The sequence below is a fragment of the Thamnophis sirtalis genome, unplaced genomic scaffold (genome assembly GCF_051295495.1).
Source record: "Thamnophis sirtalis isolate CommonGarterSnake01/CBP01778 unplaced genomic scaffold, rThaSir2_p1.2 scaffold_2, whole genome shotgun sequence".
Classification (NCBI taxonomy): Eukaryota; Metazoa; Chordata; class Lepidosauria; order Squamata; family Natricidae; genus Thamnophis; species Thamnophis sirtalis.
Window position 1 is genome coordinate 134,202,186 of NW_028261382.1, and position 20,675 is coordinate 134,222,860.

At 39.7% G+C, this 20,675-nt stretch overlaps 1 protein-coding gene across 7 annotated transcripts in view; it reads left to right on the forward strand.

The window, feature by feature from the left end:
• The first annotated feature begins 956 nt into the window (after positions 1-956).
• NCOA2 (nuclear receptor coactivator 2) overlaps positions 957-20,675 on the forward strand; it is a 131,424-nt gene continuing 111,705 nt past the window's right edge. For 5 of the 7 annotated variants that reach the window (XM_087706954.1, XM_087706959.1, XM_087706960.1 and 2 more), the window contains exons 1-2: positions 957-1,109; positions 12,617-12,693. The gene's annotated coding sequence lies outside the window, so the exon portion shown is untranslated. The remainder of the gene's footprint in view (positions 1,110-12,616; positions 12,694-20,675) is intronic. The other 2 variants (XM_087706956.1, XM_087706957.1) reach the window with 1 other exon arrangement.

Here is a 20,675-nt window from a genome sequence, read left to right on the forward strand (position 1 = left end):
CTTTGTATTATTGATCTTGGCTTAGGGTTGTATAGATCTATGATTTATGCAACAAGCTCTGATCTTAAAAAAAATGAGAATTCAACCAATTCCTTCATAAGGCAACTTACTCAAAGCATATCTTAGTAAATGCACCATCCTATAGGCATATCAAAATGAACAGGAAATGTTAGTTCAAATGCCATTAGCGCAACAGTTAAAAAAAACTAAATGGAAGTGATCATGACCTAAGATCATGCAGTTTTGGTGTCATACCTGATAGGCCTGGAACATCCTGAACTTTCAAATAGTCCCCAAAGTACATAACTCATCAGTAAAGCTGTGTCTATGCTGAAAGGTGTCATTGTTTTGTGTATTTAAAACCACAAGGATTTACTTTCAAACCGCGCGGCATGCCTTCTCACCCAGCTTATACGCGGTGGGGCGTAATGTTATTCCTTCACAGATTTATAGTGACAGAACTCGTGTTAACCTTTAGTTAGAAAAGCGTTTCATCTTGAGACAGACAGACAGAGAGGGAGGGAGAGAGAGACAGACAGAGCGCCAATGTGCTTATTATGATCATCTGGTCTTTTACATGGTCGGCAAAAGAGCGCCTTGTTTTCTTTAGTCGTCCAAGAAAAGGAAATCGATGCATCACACCGATTGGTTTCCATTTCTCTTTTGTTAACGACACGTACAATGGCATCCTTTCTTATCTGCCTTCTTGCTTAGGTCACGGCTCCTTTCGAGTTTTTTCCCCTCCCTGTTCCAAGACACCGGTTTACGTCCCGGCAACCAGCGTTAAGTCGCAAAGGAAGTTTCCTCTCGGCGAACCGCCCCGCCAAGACGGCGGCCGCGGACGGGCTAGGGTGCGCGCGCCCTCTTTCCGTCGCAGGGAGTGGCGGCGGCGGCGGCCCTCCCAGTCCCTCCTCTCTGGCTGGGGAGCTTTGCGGAGAGGAGGAGGGTGAGCTGTGGGAGGGTCTCCATTGAAATAAACAAGCAGCCAGTGATTAAAACGGGAACATGGCGGCCGCGGAAGACTCAGCAGCTCCAGCTTCCTCTTACAAAGCAAAGGTTAGCGCTGGCGGCAGCTTGAGCGAGAGGAGCCGGCGACTTTACTGACCTCGGTAAATAGAAGCGCCGGGCTGCCGGGCCCCTTTCTCTGCGGAACAGGCGCGGGTGCGGGTGGAGGGTTGGAAAGCAAGAGGGGCGCTCCCGGCTGTGCGCTGTCGGATAACCCGATCTTGCGCGCGACGCTGCCGGGGAAGGCGAAGGAACTGCCGGAGCTGATGCCGGGAAGACCAAACGGGGGAGACGATCTGGCAGCCAGACTGGTTCCCCTTCTCCTGCCACCCCCCCCCAGCCTCTGCGAGAGGCAACTTGGGGGGATCTGCACCCGAAAGGGGGAGGTGTCCGTCTGGTTGTCTGCTGCTCCTTAATGAGGGGCGTGCGGTTCCCTCGAATAATGAATAATGGAAGGGGGAGCGAACTGATCTGAAGTTGGGCTTTTAACACCTTCCTCTCCTGCTTTCTCTTTAAAGAGAAGGGGGCGTCTCGGCCGTCTGGCTCGAAGGTGTGGGAGAAGAATAGGGGAGCCGCCACGGGAAACGGGGGTGCTGCTGGCAGGGAAAGAGCTGGCTGCGCCTCATCTTCCTCTTCTCCTGCTCCTCTCGGGGGAGGGTCGTTCCGGGCAGAAGAGATTTTAGGGGTGGCAGCTGAAAGCGCGCCCGCCTCTCTCCCAAGGCTTTCCCCGGGGAGCCCCCACCCTGCCGTGTGAGGGGGTCCGAGCCCCTCCAGGAAGGGGAGGCGTGCAAGGGAGGCGACGGCGACGGGCTGTGACGGTGCAAGTTGCCTCGGTGTAAAATTGAGTCGGGGCGACAAAACTCTGTTCCCTCCCCGGGCTTTTGTTGTGATTAACTTCTCCAACTTTGTGCGCGGCGGCGCGGCCTTCGCAGTCCCCCTTTCCCGGAACCCAACTAGGCCCTGCCTGCTCGTCGCTGGGTGCGAGCGCAGCCCGGGGAGCCGCATTGCTGCTTCGTGTGCCTGGGTGGGGGAAGGGGACGGCGGTAGTAGTGGCGGAGGCGGCTCCGGCTGCGCTGTCGTCCTCTCTGCTGGGCGGCCTAAGCAGCCGGGTTGCTGGCCGGTGGGTTTAAGGCTTCCTGGGCGCCTCGGCTTGGGAAGAGCCGGGTGTTTGGCGCCTCTCTCTCCCCCCCCCCCCACACTCTTTCCCTGTCCTTCTGGGCGGAATCGATCGCGCTGTGTACAATTATGTGGGAATAGAGATGGAAGCGCGGAGAGAAGCGTCACCTTGCTTTCTATTTGGGACGCGTTTGGTTTAATGGGTCAAAGAGAAAAGCGTATTTCGACCTCCCCTCCTCTTAATTGTATTTGGAGAATTGCGTACGCCTCCTCCTTTCCCGTGGCAGTGAGGATGTGCGCCTAATCCCTTTTCCACCTGCTCCCTGAGCTTTCCTTGTGCAAGGGAGGGTGTTGGACACAAACATTTTTGCCGTAGCTTTCTATGGAAAGTGTACGCAGTACCTAAGGCCCTGATTTCAAGAAGCACGACGGTGGCGTTTTTGCTCCCTGATAGGCAGAAGCTTTTTTATTCCTTGGTCCTGCTGTTGCAAAGGCATCCAGGGTTATTGGTTGTCTTGGTAACTTTGACTTTGTTCCTCTGTAGTATCTATTTTTCATCTCTGCCACTTTCCACATATTGTTGTCATCAGCCTGATACTGCGGCTTTCTTAGGCTCATTGTATTGTGTGAAAGTAGATGACTAAAGCAAAGTTGACTAATAAAAATGGAATAATAAATTCAAAATTATTGTTTACCTATAAATCACATATGTATAGTTCTTTAAATGACAGATTTATTTAGGGGACTGTAAACATGTTACTATGAATATATTTTGAATATAATTCCAAAACTTTCATAAAATGATAATATGACCAATTTTTTTTTTAAAATCATTCACTAAAAACAGTTCACTAATTTAGAATTTTTATGAAGAAAAGCTGTTTGGTTACTAAAGAGTTGACACTGACTTGATGTGCATAGTAAAATTTTTTAGAGTGTTGACTGTCTGGGACAGTCTCTGAAATTATATCAAAATTCTGAATATCCTGAATTACTAATTTCTAAGTGAATGTGAAGAAAAGTGTAGATTTTAAAATTAAATATAGAACACTATGCATAAGTGTTCGAATAATTCTGGTTTCATTATGCTTTTGACTTCCTTTTTTAAAAGGAAAGCTGGACAGTAAAGGTGTTTAAAAAAATAAAAAGATTTACAACTTCATTTGTAATTTGTGTATGTAAAAGCTACTTACCTACACTAAATCTATGTACTGGGCTTCTAAGGCAGTAGCTCAACTTTAGCCAATACAAATATATTATGTGGCATACAAGACTGTTGATACTTGGATTACTGAATAACCAATTCTTAGTTACTTGTTCCATTATGATTTACTGTGTTTCTTAATACAATGACAAAATTTACAAAAACTGATTAATAAAAATGTTGCTCTGTAAGAATCTTTTTGTGGTTGCAAAGTACCGATTTTCTTGTTCAGATGATGTTGTTGCTTTTGTATAGTAAGGATTTTTGTGGTAGTAACAATCACATCCCTTGTTACTTGTGTTTTAAGCGTGCAGTTTATTACATAATAAAATTACTGGCTTCTAAATTGTTGGGAGCCTTTGTGCTGATAGATTTATCTTTTTTTATTTGTATATAGATTTATAGGTAGTATCTATAGATTTAAATCATGAATCTCATTATTAAAACTCATCTTCAATAATGACGATTAAACTGCAAAGCAAAATCTGGTTCTTTGTGGCCTACTTAAGTTTCTCTTGGGTAACCAACATGCTCAGTGTTACAAGTTGCCATATAAATTCAATAAAACAGTTTCTAGGATTTTTGTGATACTGTATATCATGGGTGTCAAACCTTTTGCTTGTGTGGGTCTCATTGAGTGAAGAATTGTCACGGGACACATATAAAATATATAATATAGTTAACATATATAGATAACAAACTTCCTTTAAAAGTTTATGATCTACTGGGCTCTTATTACTAACTGTCCAAGGTTGTATGTGGATTGGACAAACATGCTGTATATACTATCTTTTATTTCAGAAGAGGACTCCAGTGGGGAATAACTGACATGGAATCAATAATTACATTTGATTGTATTCATCATGGTCTGACTAAGAAAATGATACTGTCATATCTTTCTATTTATTGTTTATTAATTTAAATCATGCCTTCCCTCTAGGACCGTGAGGGCGAACCTATGGCACACATGCCAGAGTTGGCATGCAGAGCCTTTTCTGTCGGCACGTGCACCATTGCCAGCTGCTCTTCTGGTTTCCGGTGCCTTCATGCGTGAAACCCAGAGACCAGGTGGCCTTTGGGTTTCTGGTGCTCTGGCATGCACGTTCCAGTTTGGGCACACGGTGCCAAAAAGGTTCACCATCACTGCTTTAGGAGCTCCCTCTAGTTTTTACCTACAATAACCCTGTGCAAAGTATTGAAAAAGGCCATACCCTCTCAAGGACTTAGTGCAGCTGCTTCAGAAGTTCCTTGGTTTCTTATATCCCTATGCACAGATAATATTTTCAGTGGGATGTTGATGAAGTAGCTATACAGGCACTTCGATATGGAAATGATTGGGGAAGATTTCAGAAGAGCTATGCTGAACCTTTCAAAGAACACAGCTGCTTTAAAGCTTCAAGAAGTGCAGATTTTTTTACACAAATGTTTCAGAAAACACTTCTTTAAATACTTTAAATACTTTGCATAGCCTGACATAAATTAACTTACATATTCCAAATTTTCATATTATATTTATAGGCTTAGTTATTCTACAACCTTTAGGTTGCTTCTAACATCTTTAACATTTGCTGTGTCACTATTCACTTTAACCTTTAGATAATTGTGGAATGTTTGACAATCTAGAATGCTAAAACGTGCTTTTTGTGATGGGACAATAATTCTAGTGTTTGGGTGGAAAAATAATATGTGATAATTATGCTAAATGAAGTTGATAAAATGGGTTTAAAATAGACTTTGTTGTAGCTGTTCTACAATGTTCATTGTCTTCTGTCACCTTTTGTTGATGATCTTGCCTCCATGTTGACATCTGTTGTAGTTTGCAGCTATAATGAACTCTCCCAGGGTGGATTCACAATGCAAAAATTTTGAGATTTGATCCACAAGAAAAATGTAGGTGTTCTGAAATATTTTATAAATATTGTGCTCTAAATGAATTGACTTACACATGTTTAATCCTCTTTACATAACAGTATAAAATCCATTTGTCTATTTGGCAAGTCCTTGGTGGTCCTTTCTCTGTTCGTTCTTGTATTAAAGAAATATTCCAATAATACAAGATGAGATAACTTTTTCTTAAGAATTAAAATCTAGGTATGTTTTCAGTTATGGTTCATAAGTATTTTATTACTTTCATATCAAGCATTGAAGAGGCAAAGAGCATGCATTTAAAATAATATGATTATAGGAAAATTGTGAGCCACCCAAGATTTTTCTGTGATAGCAGCAGCACACAAATTTAGTACAATAGTACAATACGTATGAGTGTGCCTTGAGTATGTTTGTGTGTGTGTGAGTGAGAGAAATAAGTCAGGCTTCCTCATCTGCACCATAAAATGAAATCTTACTAGGTTAAAACTATTTGTATGAAACAGAACATCCACTATCTGATTATATTCTTTAACAACCTTAGATAGTTGCAAATACTAGGCGGTGGAAGAAAATATGGCTACAGTACAAAAGAATTACTTGAACGTATGTGTATCTATAGAAAAATGAGTGTGGTTGATTATAGCTTTATAATTTGCTCTCAGGTGCATACTATCTTTTTCAGTGGGTGATTTCAATTTTACCAAAAATGTTTTGACTTGGAAATAAAGATAATACATTTTAAGTGTAGCTTACTAGTAATATGTCCTGTTGATTCTTCCAAAATATTATTCATTTAGGAAATGAAAGTGAATCTCTTAGCAGTTACATGTAAATTAAAAGATACTGTAAATAGCCTTACTCATTTGGGAGGAAAGTAAGCCTTGTTAATATGTTGCTGCTTTTGCATTTAGAAGCTTATGCTATTTAAGTGGTACAAATATTATTTTAAATAAGTTCAGGATTCTCTCTTTCTGTCATAATATTTGTAGTGCTTCCAGGACAACGTTAGGTAGTAAGTACACTTGAGTAACCACTGAAATATCAGATTCATAAGTAACCACTGAAATTAGAGCGGTTCAAACTGAAATAAAATAATTGCTTGTCATGTATTTGACCTTTCATAATGCAAGGTGGATGCATGTCATGAGAATCAAAACAACACAATTTTGCTGAATTCTATGGCTAATTTCTATTTCATTTCAGTATATCTATAGAATGTATTCTATTGGCTCTTTTGTGGGGGAATATAGTGGAAGGCATAGAATGAGTTGTTACCTAAAAATACTGCAGAAAAATCTTCTGTTCTCAGCTGAACTTAAAAGAGGAAGTGCACCTGTGTGCTACCAATATTGCATAAAGCTGCTTCCTGTTTAACATCGAAGGTGCATCTTGTTTTATAACCACAGTTAATTATGTGGGTGAGCTGATTATATTACTTTTTGTCACATTTTACATTTTACAAACTTATTATTTTCCTCATATAACTCACTAATATTTTAAAAATCTTTACTAAGTATTCAGAGCACATGTTAATAAAGTGTTCTAACCTTGAGCCGGTTCTAATCTCACCGGCTCAAGGTTGACTCAGCCTTCCATCCTTCCGAGGTGGGTGAAATGAGGACCCAGACTGTGGGGGCGATATGCTGACTCTGTAAACCGCTTAGAGAGGGCTGAAAGCCCTATGAAGCGGTATATAAGTCTAACTGCTATTGCTATTGCTAAAGTGTGAATGTGCTTGTATTATTTCCAGGTACTTGGGAGGTACCAAAAAGAGTAAGCCAGGTAAAGTCCAGTTCAGCACCAGATTCACCACGTTCAAAAGAAACTGTTGGAAATTCAGATGAGCAGGTTCAAATGTTGTTGAAATAGGCAATTCTAGACTTTTATATACAGGTAATCCTTGAATTACGACCACAATTGAGCCCAAAATTTCTGTTGCTAAGCAAAATATTTGATAAATGAATTTTGCCCCATCTTACGACCTTTCTTGCCACCCACGTTAAGTGAATCACTGCAGTTGTTAAGTTAGTAACATGGTTGTTAACTGAATCTGGCTTCCCCGTTGACTTTGCTTGTCAGAAGGAGATCACATGACCCCGGGACACTGCAATCATCATAAATATTAATCAGTTGCATAAGCATCCGAATTTTTTCATGTGACCATGGGAATGCTGCTACAGTTGTAAGTGTGAAAAACAGTCTTAAGTCATTTTTTCAGTGCCCTTGTAACTTTGAACAGTGACTAAACAAACTTGTAAGTTCAGGACTACCTGTAGTCAACTGCAGTTCCATCTCCTTTCTTCTCCCATTCAGATAAGTTTTCTTCTGCTTTTCATGTCATCCAACTACTAGGAAAAACTTAACATTTTTCTCATGTACTATGATATGTAATCAGCCTATCTTTTAAATAATGTTTTCATATAAAAGTTCCATATTGTAGACATTATAATGAAGGTGGTCTTTAAGATTGGTTTTTTTCTTGCAGATTATCCAAAGTACTTTTGTTGGGTTGTTTACTGTTAGTTTATTTGACAGTTTCTTGATCAGGATACTGTTTACTTGATTATCCCAAATGTGCTTTTCAGGAGGCATCTGGACTTTTTTTTTTCTTTGAAGATGTTTACTTCTTCACAGGATAGTGGGGAATGGAACACCCTTTGAATGGTGTGGGAGTAGGAATGGATTTTCAGAGAAAAAATTGCAGACTACAAGAACCAGGAGCATTACTCAGGTGACCCTGAGCACACAGATAAGCTTCCAAGTGCTTCAAGGACCCTTTAAAAGGATCCAAATGACCAGCTGTCTGCAAGGAATATAAATGTTTCCATTCCCTGAAGAAACTTCTTGGATGAGAAGCTAAACATCTTCAAAGAAAAACCAAGAAAGTTCAGTTGCTTCCTGAAAAAACACTTTTGGGACAACCATGACCTGGATGACTGAGAGTCTCTACAGACTGTTTACTTGATTGTTGGTCTGCTGCAGTGGTGTGTTTCAAATTTTTTTAGAATCTCTTCTGTAGATGTGGCCTGCTTTGTGAGAGTGGCTTGCTGGCCACATGACCGGTTGGGAGTGGCTTGCTGGCCTTGTGACCACGTGGGAGTTGCATGGCAATCATGTGACTGGGTGGGCGTGGCCAACTTGTAAAATGTGGTGAAATTCACTTAACAACGCTCTTGCTTAGCAACCAAAATGTTGGCTCAGAAACTCTGGCATTTGAAGCACGCAAGTCTTAAAGCTGTCAAGTTACAAGACCCTTGCACCCCTAACCCTTTAGGGAAAAAACCCCAGGGGTGTTCAAACTTGACAGCTTTAAGACTTGTGGACTTCAACTCCCAGAATTCTTCCTCTCACTCTTCATCTTGATGATGTGTGGACGGGCAGGGGGAGGGAGCTGGAACCGGTTCTAAACGGCACTGTAGATTTGTGGAACCTCTTCTATAGAAGAGGTTAGAACTGGCAGGAACCCACCCCTGGTCTGATGTTAATCTTGGAGTTAATCTATGATGATCTGGATGCTGATTGCTGGTAGATAGATGCTTGAGTCTATTTGTTCCCTTTTTGGTTTGTTGATTGTCTCTTTTGCATATTCTATAGATACTGTTTATGTCTGTGCCTATCGAAGGTAGATTTGTCAGAGTGCAAGGTTTCTAGAAATTCCCTAGCATTTTTGGACTTGGCTTGGTCTAGGACGTTCCCAGTTTCCCAATTGAAACTATAGTTAAGTCTGTCCATAAATTGTGAAATTAAAGAGCTTTCATCATATCTTCTGATGCTTGTTGGTGTTCATGGATGTGTTCTGCCAGTCTTCTGCCTGTTTGTCCTACATAGTGATTGTTGCAGTCATTACACTGTATGTTGTAGGTGACCTCTGATTTTTCTTCTGCAGCTGATATAAACCCCCACAACAATAAAATGCATAAAACTTCAATATTGGAAGAGTCAAAACTTCTACAGCAGCTGAAGACATTTACTTAAATTTCTATATCTAGTGTATTACCTTGGTCTTTCCTAGTAGTCTCCCATTAAGCAACCACGTTGCCACCTATAACAGAACTCTAAAATATTTCAGAATGTTGAACAGTTCAACACACAGGCAACTTTAAAAAAAGGATTGTTGATGCCAATATATGTTACCTTCTGGAAGCGAGCTGTAAAAATGAATGAGAAGACAATAATGCATATATTACTTCTTTATTTTTAAAAACTTGATGGTGGAAATGGCCAAAGATATTTTAATTCTCCTTACTTTCTGCTTATTCTGCTTATGTGAGAGCTATATATGTTAAGAATCCTGAAAAGTTCTAGAAAGTGGTGTCAAATTTGCATTGTTACTGCGGCATCAGGTGATGTATCGACTCCCCCCCTTTACTAAACTGGATGTGGGTGTGGCCAGTGTGTCATGCATTTGGCCCATGGGCTGCAGGTTTGACAGCCTATTCTAGACATACTGCTCAAAAAAACAAAGGGAACACTTAAACAACACAATGTAACGCCAAGTCAATCACACATCTGTGAAATCAAACTGTCCACTTAGGTAGCAACATTGATTGACAATCAATTTCACATGCTGTTGTGCACATGGAATAGACAACAGATGGAAAGCATAGGCAGTTAGCAAGACATCCCTAATAAAGGAGTGGATCTGCAGGTGGGGACCACAGACCACTTCTCAGTTCCTATGCTTTCTGGGTGATGGTTTGGTCACTTGAATGCTGGCGATGCTTTCAGTCTAGTGGTAACATGAGACAGAGTCTACAACCCACACAAGTGGTTCATGTAGTGCAGCTCATCTGGGATGGCACATCAATGCGAGCTGTGGCAAGAAGGTTTGCTGTGTCTGTCAGCGTAGTGTCCAGAGCATGGAGGCGCTACCAGGAGACAGGCCAGTACATCAGGAGATGTGGAGGAGGCCTTAGGAGGGCAACACGCCAGCATCAGGACCGCCACCTCCGCCTTTGTGCAAGGAGGGACAGCAGGAGCACTGCCAGAGCCCTGCAAGATGATCTTCAGCGGGCCACAAATGTACATGTGGCTGCTCAAACGGTCAGAAACAGACTCCATGAAGGTGGTATGAGGGCCCGACATCCACAGGTGGGGGTTGTGCTTACAGCCCAACACCGTGCAGGATGTTTGGCATTTACCAGAGAACACCAAGATTTGCAAATTCGCCACTGGCGCCCTGTGCTCTTCACAGATAAAAGCATGTTTACATTGAGCACATGTGACAGATGTGACAGGGTCTAGAGACGCCGTGGAGAACGTTCTGCTGCCTGCAACATCCTCCAGCATGACTGGATTGGCAGTGGGTCAGTAATGGTGTGGGGTGGCATTTCTTTAGGGGGCCACACAGCCCTCCATGTGCTCACCAGAGGTAGCCTAACTGCCATTAGGTACCAAGATGAGATCCTCAGACCCCTTGTGAGACCATATGCTTGTGCGGTTGGCCCTGGGTTCCTCCTAATGCAAGACAATGCTAGACCTCATGTGGCTGGAGTGTGTCAGCAGTCCCTGCAAGACGAAGGCATTGATGCTATGGACTGGCCCGCCCATTCCCCAGACCTGAATCCAATTGAGCACATCTGGGACATCATGTCGTTCCATCCACCAACACCACGTTGCACCACAGACTGTCCAGGAGTTGGGGGATGCTTTAGTCCAGTTGTGCGAGGAGACCATCTGCCACCTCATCAGGAGCATGCCCAGGCATTGTAGGGAGGTCATACCAGCACGTGGAGGCCACACACACCACTGAGCCTCATTTTGACTTGTTTTAAGGACATTACATCAGTTGGATCAGCCTGTAGTGTTTTTTTTTCCGCTTTAATTTTGAGTGTAACTCCAAATCCAGACCTCCATGGGTTGCTAAATTTGATTTCCATTGATAATTTTTGTGTGATTTTGTTGTCAGTACATTCAACTATGTAATGAACAAAGTATTTAATAAGAATATTTCATTCATTCAGATCTAGGTTGTCTTATTTTTGTGTTTCCTTTATTTTTTTGAGCAGTGTAGTTAGGTTTGGCAATCCATTGAACTGAGTATAGAAAAGGCTGCAATCTTATGCATACTTATTTTTTTCAATAGGACTTTTACCGTATGCTTAAAGTGTAGATGAGTTATAGTCATTTATTTATTGATTCGAATGTTTTGTTAGATCTCACATTTCTGCATATGAAGACTAGTTTCTGCACATGGAATATTTTTGTATGCTTTATGTTAGAAAAATATAGATTCCACATTTTTTCCCCCGGTTCATGTCTTCCTATACACCTTTTCATATGCTTGTCCATATCTTTGAGGAAGAGAATATAACTTGTTTTTTCTTGGTTACTTGGGTTCAAGCCATTGTGCCCTGGGAGGACTCAATATAACATCTCTTAATAGTCTGTAGAGTCTCCATCTAAATATAAATTGTAGAAAGTCATATTAAAAAAAATTGATAACTTGTATTCTCTATTGAAAAATTGGAGAGGACACCAGTATTTTTTTGAAATATTTGGCAATGAAATTACTGAAATTTCATGAATTTTTGGCTATTTTTAAAATATAGTTTTAGCTTTAGTGCCTATAAGCCAACTTTTTAAAAAAATACTTGCCAGTATGCCACAGTTTTGTTCTGAAACAGATAAAATAATCTCTAGGTTTTTCATGCAATGATGATTGGAATACTAAAAATTGTTACTAAATGCTATAATTATAGGAACTTGACTTTTAATAGTTAGAAACTAGGTTCTTAGTTTTTATCAATATTTATCATACTAAATTTTCCAGATATCTGTACTGAAGGGTATTTAACTTTTTGATGTCATAAAATGTTTATCTGGAGAATGATTTGATTAAATCTATTTTCTGAGTTAATTTTAAGCAGGTTAAATATAATAAGCATGCTCAACTGCATCAATATCTTGCTCTTATTAGAGCAGAGTGTAGCTGGTTGGATGTAACTAATGCTTGTACATCATTCTTTTAAATGCTCTATTGAAGAGACTTTGTTGCTTGCAATATGAAACCCTGCATTGGGTTGGCTTTTTAAAGCTAAAATTTCTTTACATGTAAATGATTTCCACACAGAAAACATTGGAAAAAAAAGAGAATAATATCCTTTACAAATGGTGGCTTAAATTATAAAGAAAAGGGTCATTTTATAGCACTTTAGAGCAGGGGGTCCCCAGCCTCTGGACCACAGTTTACTACCGGGCTATGGCCTATTTTCAGTCAGACTGTGCAAGTGGCAAGCAGGTACGTGTGCACAGCCCACCGTTCTCACAGTCCGGTTCTCCTGCCCCCCCTTCACCAGGCTGTCAAGTGACAAAGGTTGAGGACTGCTACTTTAGAGTGACAAAAAAGTAATGTGGCAATATAAAATAAGCAATAGAATTTGATGTGAATATTTATTGTCTTTTTCTTTGTTTTGTTTATAGCAAGCTTGAGATGTATCTGAAGATTGAAGTTTTCAAATATACAGCCAGTACTGATTTAACTGTCTCATTGAGTCTTGGTAAGTTGTCTTTATTAAGTTATCATTATCAGGAATGAAGCATATTGAATGAAGTGTTCCACAAAAAATAGTTCATGTTGTGTTTTCATTCTCATCTAGGTTTTTTTTTGTTGAAAAGAGGTTTCATATAGTCACATAATAAAAAGACTTATTAACTAAGTCAAATTGAAAAGCAGGCCTTGAAACAGATTTCCTACCACATGTTTGGACTCTCCCACTTAGGAATCCTTTTGATTCATGCCTGGAGTCCTTGGGACTGGCCATCTTTCCTCACCTTGTAGAGCCTGAAGTGGAGATATCCAGTCTTGAGGCCCTAATGATGGAGTACCTGGCTCCATTATCTTTCTCTTACCACTCTTGCCAAAGAAAGTTCCTATCAGTTTTTTTCTGTAGTGGAAGCTCTAAGAAGGAACGCTAAAACAGAATCCAAAGCAAAATATTGCAATTATTTTGTTTTGGCTTTAGTAAAAAATCCTGCTGTTGCTTTGCAAAGCAGGTGTAAAAGTTAGTTCTTACACATTCCTTAATATGAAATCAAATCTGACCATTGCAAAACAAGGGACAGATGAAAACCAACCTTTTCACACAAGAGAGGAGATGGGTAGCCTATTTCATAGAGTTTGCTCTTGAAACATAGCAATCATTAGATATATTTCATTATGGCTTTGAGTCTTTTTTTCAGTACAAGTAACTTATCAGAAAGTCTTATATCATGTGAGCTTGGCTAATTGGTTCCAGTCCTGCCTGTTGGACTGGAAGTCTGACAACAGCATCAAGGTATGCTTTGTTGGCAGCTTTGTTGAAGTGAGGCACTTTTTTTAAAAGCTTGCATTAGCTTCCTCAAAGTTGTATTTTGAGTTTATGTAATTACACCTTATTGTGAAAGTTTTACAATTTCAGTTTCATTTCAGACCTTTTAAAAAAATTGTAAATCTTTAAAACTCTGCAGGCAGACAATGAAATGAATAAAAAAAAGTATCACCCTGTTTTCAAAGATAATGCCCTTGTCTTGGGGTTATATCTGATGGATTAAGAGTAATCCATCAGAAGAGTTTCTGATGGCTCAATCAACATTCTACCCCTGACAAAATCAGGGGTAGAATGCTACCGGTTCTGACCGGTTCACTAGAACCAGTAGCAAAAAATGCTAAGGTTTGCTGGAACTGGCAGGAAAAAAATGCTTTAAAAAGTGTAATAAAGTGGGTCCGACAATTGCACGGCTCACAGCTGATCTGCACGATTATCAGAATCTCTCCCCCGCCCCCCCCACTTTAAAGCATTTTTTTTCTATCTATTCACTCGAACCGGCAGAAAAAATTGTTGGGGAAAAGCTGGCCATGCCCACCCAGTCACATGACACCCCCCCCATCAAGCCAAACTCACAGAACCAGTAGCAAAAAAAATTAGATTTCACCACTGAACAAAATATAGAAGAAACAATAAACAGTAACTATTTAAATATAAATATAGTCAGATTATTTTTGTTTACATTTGCACAATTTCCCTTTATATAAATTTATGTGGCTTTAGAGAGAATGACTTGGTTTAGTTACAAATAGATTACTGCCTGTCTAACTAGAGGTCAATGTCTACCACCAGCATGCCTGGAATAGAATTTACTATCACTTTTCCAAACTATTGTTTTTACCAGCTCCACTTGAAAACAAGGTAAGATTCATGCAGGCTTGTGGCTGAACAAAAAGTTTCAGAGGAGTAGTAGCATAGGCATATAGGAATTGTTTGTCCTTTTCACAATTACTATAATCTTTTTTAGGTTATTGTGTTATGATTTTGTCTTGTCAAAACACAGTGCTTCCCACTGCTTTCTCATCCCATCAGTGATTTTTTCCCCCTTCCGGTTGCTTCCCTAGGTTAGTCTTTCTTCTTCTTCTTCTTCTAATGGGTCCTATTGTTACTCAGCCTTTATATTTGAACCATCATCATCTTTCCATCAAATGTAAACATGATTAGCTATGATATATAAAGCATAGTATAAAGCACCGGACGGATGAGTCTTATGTTTTGCCTGTGTCCCATTATTTTTGAATCTGAAAGTAGTATTAAAAGCAGTGTTTAAAAAAAAAAATCAGAAATTTTCTGTTATTTAAAGTATTCAAACTCTTGCACCATCTAAAGTAGATATTTAAAGCCTACACTTTTTTGTCTTAGGATTTTTAGAAAATGAACTTTAATTTTATGAATAATAACAGTGTTTTTCAAGTTTTTGATATACAGGATTCTGATTGTTGTTGCTTATTTTCTACTGTATGGTATTATATTACCTGGAAGAGTGGGTGAAAACAAAAACTGGCAATCATCTCTACCATCTCCAAATGACTAGATGAAGGCAGATTTGTCTCCAGTGTCTGAATGAAGATAGTGAAAGAGCTACCCAAGTGACTGCTTGACAGTAACTGGTGCTAATTAAATACAGAGTCAGATAATGACACTGATTCTGGATGAAAGCCAGATTTTCTTTGGCTTTCAGAAAACTTAATTTTCTAGCTCTGTTTATCTGTTAGCTTGGTGTGATATTGCAGCTGAGTTGGAATTCATAGTGAAAACAATGAGTATCTTCTTTATGAAATTAGTTAATTTAATATTTATGCATTTGACAATGTATTGAGCAGAGTTGTTGATATTTTTAATTAATGATGTATCATTGTGCTCCAGTCCATCCCAATATTTCTTCTACACTGCTTGTTAATAGTTTGATTAGAAATCATCAGTTGAGATTATGCTATGTTCATATACAAAAGTACTTTATTTGCTCTGAAATGCTTATGGCTTTGTATACTGTCTAATGTTTGCGAATCGACACGTTCTATTACTTCTGTGCAACTGTAATCCCAAGATTAAGTCTCCAGGTTTGTGGTTTGCACTGCTGAAAAAATTTACTTGTGTAAGAATTGCACCACAAATGTAACACAAAGCATTACAGGTAATCATTAACATACAGCCACAATTGAGCCCAGAATTTTGGTTGTACAGTGTTGCAATTGTAAGTCAAGTCACCAGGTGACTGGATTTGATTTTATGACCATATTTACAATGTTATTAAGAAAGTCATTGTGGTCATTAAGTAAGTCACTTGGTCATTAAAGAATTCACATGGTGGTAACTCCAAATCCAGTTCATCTAATGGAAAAAACAGCAAAAGGTTGCAAAACGTGATTGTGGGATGCTATAATCAGTAGGGATGATGAAGTAACTTCAAGGACAGGTGTAAGTAATGTTTTCAAGTCTGTCATAACTTCTAATAGTTATGTGACTAGCTGTACGTTAAGGACTACCTGTATGAAACATCTGCTATTCAGCTTTATGTCATGTATTTGAGGTATGCTTGTTCCAGTAAACTCAGTATTGTATTGGTAGCAATACAAGTTGCTGAAAAGGTTTTAGTTTTGTATATATTTTGCTTAATATTTGTATTTGTGAGGATATGTTGTGAATTCCAGAAGAACATATAGTAGATATAGAAAGTCTGCCCACACTTATTAAAATGCCAGTTTTTTTGAGATGTAAAAAAATCAGATCAAGGTAAATCACTTCAGGATTCTTTCGACCTTCAATATAATGTATAAATTACAGTTTAATTGAAAAAGAAGCTGAAATCTTTTAGGGGGAAAACATAATAAAAAATCTGAATAATATGGCTGCATAATGTTCACACCCTCTTATAAGTGGGGATATGGCTATGTTCAGTTTTAACCAGTCATATTAAAATTGATGCTAAATAGTCAGTACACAGCTGCCATCAATTAAAGTGACTCTAATTAAGCCCATATGAATTTCAACTGTTCCAGAAGGGTTTTTTTTTTTTTTGTTTGCATTTACTCAGTTGCCTCTTACAGCAAAGTCCATCTTCTGTAAAGAGCTTACAAAGCATCAAAGGGATCTTGTTGTAAGATACCAGTCAGGAGAAGATACAAAAAATGCTCCAAGGCATTGGATATACCATGGAACATAGTGAAGACAGTCGTCACTAAGTGGAGAAAATATGGCACAACAGTGATACTAGCAAGAATTGGATATGCCTTCAAAATCGATTTTTAAAAAACGAAGAAGAAAACTGGTCCAAGAGGCCTACAGCAACCTAAAGGAGTACTGGTTGTGTATTACATGCGACAACAATCTCCTGTATCGTTCATATGACTGGGCCATGGGATGTCAATAAGGAAGCATTTTCTAACTAAGAAAATACCCAAGCCCAGCTACATTTTGCAAATGCTTATATCAAGTCTGACATAAGCATATGGGAAAATGTGTTTCAATCGGATGAGCCCAAGGTTGAACTTTTTCGACATAATTCCAAAAAGTATGTTTGGCCCATTAAACGGCATTCTGCATCACCAGAAGTATTCCATATCCACAGTGAAGCATGGTGGTGGCAGCATTATGCTTTGGGACTGCTTTTCTTCAGCTAGAAAGCGCTTTAACTTTTAGTCAAGGGTAGAAGGAATTATGAACAGTCCAAATATCATTCAATTTTGGCACAAAAGTTGCTAAAATGCTGAAGATGAAGAGAAATTTCAATTTCAACATGACAAAAACTCAAACCATACCTCAAAAAAAAAACAAAAAAAAACCAAACGAATGCCCTCACTAGAAGATGATCAAAGTTTTGGAATGACCTAGCCAGAGCCCAGACTTGAATCCATCTGAAAATCTCGGATGGACTGAAGAAGACTGTGCACAGGAGATGTCCTTGCAATCTAACAGTTTTGAAGTGGTTTTGAAAGGAAATGTGTCATGCTGATAAGGCTTCTACCCCAAAAGACTGAATACTATCATAAAATCAATATGTGCTTCAAGAAAGTATTACCGTGTTTTTCAGTGTATAAGATGGACTTCCCCCAAAAGTGGGTGGAAATGCCTGTGTTTTATACAGCGAATGTTGTATGAAGTAGGTAGGTAGATAGAATGAAGTCCCATCTACCCATTGGCCCCCACCCTTCATCCTCTGCCTCCTCGCAATGTGCCTCCTTGCAGCAAACAGCCTGGTCAGCTTCAGCACAGCCTGACTTTGCATGAGCAGCCGATTTGTGGTTGGACCTGCCTCCTGGAATACCGCTTATCAGCTGTTCCAGGCTGCGGGAATCGCCATCACCGTCCATCGCTGCTGCTGCCTGTCACTGACTCTGCACGCCCATTTTCTGCCACAGTGCGTCCCGTTTTTGGCCTCCACACGTCCCATTTTGGGCCCATTCTATGCGGGGATCACCACTACTGCCTATCCCCACCACCTGGAACAGGCCAAAACTGGGATGCATGGAGGCTGAAAATGGAACATATGGAAGCCAAATATGGGACGTGCAGAGGTGGCGATAGGTTGCAGCAGCGATGCATGGTGGTGATCTCTACAGCCTGGAACAGCTGATAGGCAGTATTCTGGGAGGCAAGTCCAATTGCCAATCAGCTGCTCATGCTAAATCAGGCTGTGCTGAAGCTGACCTTGCTGTTTGCTGTAAGGAGGCAAATTGTTGGAAGGCAGAGACAGGTGAATCTTATAGTCTGGAGCATCTTATAGTCCGAAAAATATGGTAATTTAAGGGAGTGCACACTTATGCAATCATGTAAAGTTTTTAATTTTTTTCCCTCGAAAAGATTTCAGTTTGTTTTTCAATTCTATAGCTTAAAGGTAAAAAAAAAACACAAGTGATTTATCTTGGTCTGATTTTTTACATTTTTTACTGGGCATTTCAACAAAGGTGTATAGACTTTCTACATTCACCATACAAGAATGTTCTGCTAACATTTAGCCATACCTTGCCAACCCTAGGAATATTGTTGAAATCCTGAATCAGTGCTTGGAAACTATGAGGATCAAAATGTGGTAAAATAAGCTTATTTAAACCCATTCAAGATGGAATTGTTATTCAGATTGCACCCTAACAATAGTGATTCCTGTAATTATTTTGGATTGAGTTGTTCTCTACCTGAATGAGTTAGTCCATGACTAAGTGTTCCTCCTGGGCAATTTTGAATAGAACATGGAAGGTTTGGCTGGTTCACCAGCTATAGTCCTACCTTACACAGGGTTGCCTCTAGAGATGGAAGGTAACAGCTGGTAGGGAATGGATCAGCTAGAGTGGTGATGAATTAGTCCAACAAGTGAAGGATGACATCTATTTATAAGTTGCTGCATTAGTTGCTAGTAGGTTTCCAGACCCAATGCAGAGTGCTGAATTGTTGTATTTAAAGCACTATAGTATAACACTAGTTTATATCAAGTAATACCTTGTCAGAATATAATTTCCCTTCTCAATTTGGTCATTGTATGCCATTTCAGTCTCTCTCTTTCTTCCCCTCATCCTCCTTTAGAAGTCCATGAAGTACATTCATGTGTAGTAGCCCATTTTTCTGGAAGCTTTGGAGGAGGGTAAGTTCAAAGTTTGGATCAAGTTAATAGGGTCTCTTAAATAGTTTTATTAGGATTTTTTGTAGAAGTTACAGATTTATATTAATTGTATTGTCTTTGTTCCACTGTTCACTCCCCAGAGTTCAAGAGTGGGCTGTAAAATAAGTAAAATAGCAATACAATACAATAGCAGAGTTGGAAGGGACCCCTTGGAGGTCTTCTAGTCCAACCCCCTGACTAGGCAGGAAACCTTATACCCTTTCAGACAAATGGCTACCCAACATCTTCTTAAAGACTTACAGTGTTGGGGCATTTACAACTTCTGGGGGCAAGCTGTTCCATTGATTAATTGTTCTAACTGTCAGGAAATTTCTCTTCAGTTCTAAATTGCTTCTTTTTTTCTTGATTAGTTTCCACCCATTGCTTCTTGTTCTACACTCTTGGAGAATATCTTGTCTCCCTCTTATTGTGGCAACCCCTGAGATATTGGAACACTGCTATCATGTCTCCCCTATCCTTCTTTTCATTAAACTAGACATACCCAGTTCCTGCAACCGTTCTTCATATGTTTTAGTCCCCAGTGCCCTAATCATCTTTGTTGCTCTTCTCTGCACTCTTTCTAGAGTCTCCTCATCTTTTCTACATTGTGGTGACCAAAACTGAATGCAGTATTCCAAGTGTGGCCTTACCAAGGCATTATAAAGTGGTATTAACACTTCATGTGATCTTGATTCTATCTCTCTGTTTATGTAGCCTAGAACTGTGTTGGCTTTTTTGGCAGCTGTTGCACACTGCTGGCTCATATTTAAATGGTTGTCCGCTAGGACTCCAAGATCCCTTTCACAGTTACTACTGTTGAGCAAGGTAACACCTATATTGTACCTGTGCATTTTGTTTTTCTTGCCTAAATGTAGAACCTTACTCTTTTCACCATTGCATTTCATTTTATTAAATAGTGCCCAATATTCAAGTTTGTCAAGATTCTTCTGTATCTTAAGCCTGTCTTCTGGAGTGTTGGCTATTCCTGCCAGCTTGGTGTCATCTGCAAATTTGATGAGTTCCCCATTTATTCCTTCATACAAATCATTGATGAAGATGTTGAAGGGTACTGGGCCTAAAGCAGAGCCTTGGGTTGGCAATTGCACTTACACTTACTGAATTTTTCAGAGTATAAGACGCACCGGAGTATAAGACGCACCAAGCTATTGAAGAGGCAATTCTTTTTAAAAAGTAGGTAGGTAGATAGAGGGATAGAGTGGGAGAGAAGGAAAAAGAAATACGGTAGGTAGGTAGGTAGGTAGGTAGGTAGGTAGGTAGAGAGGGTAGGTGGGTAGATAGGTAGATAAAGGGCTAGAGAGAGAGAAATAGGGATAGATAGAGAGAGAGAGAGAGAGATAGATAGATAAATAGATAGATAGATAGATAGATAGATAGATAGATAGATAGATAGATATAGATGGATAGATAGATACAGTAGATAAGTAGGGAGAGAGAGAGTAGGTAGGTAGATAGATAGAGGGATAGAGAGAGAGAATTACAGTACGTAGGTAGGAAGAGAGAGTGTGTGTGTGTAGGTAGGTAGGTAGGTAAAGGGATAGAGAGAGAAATATAGAAAGAGAGA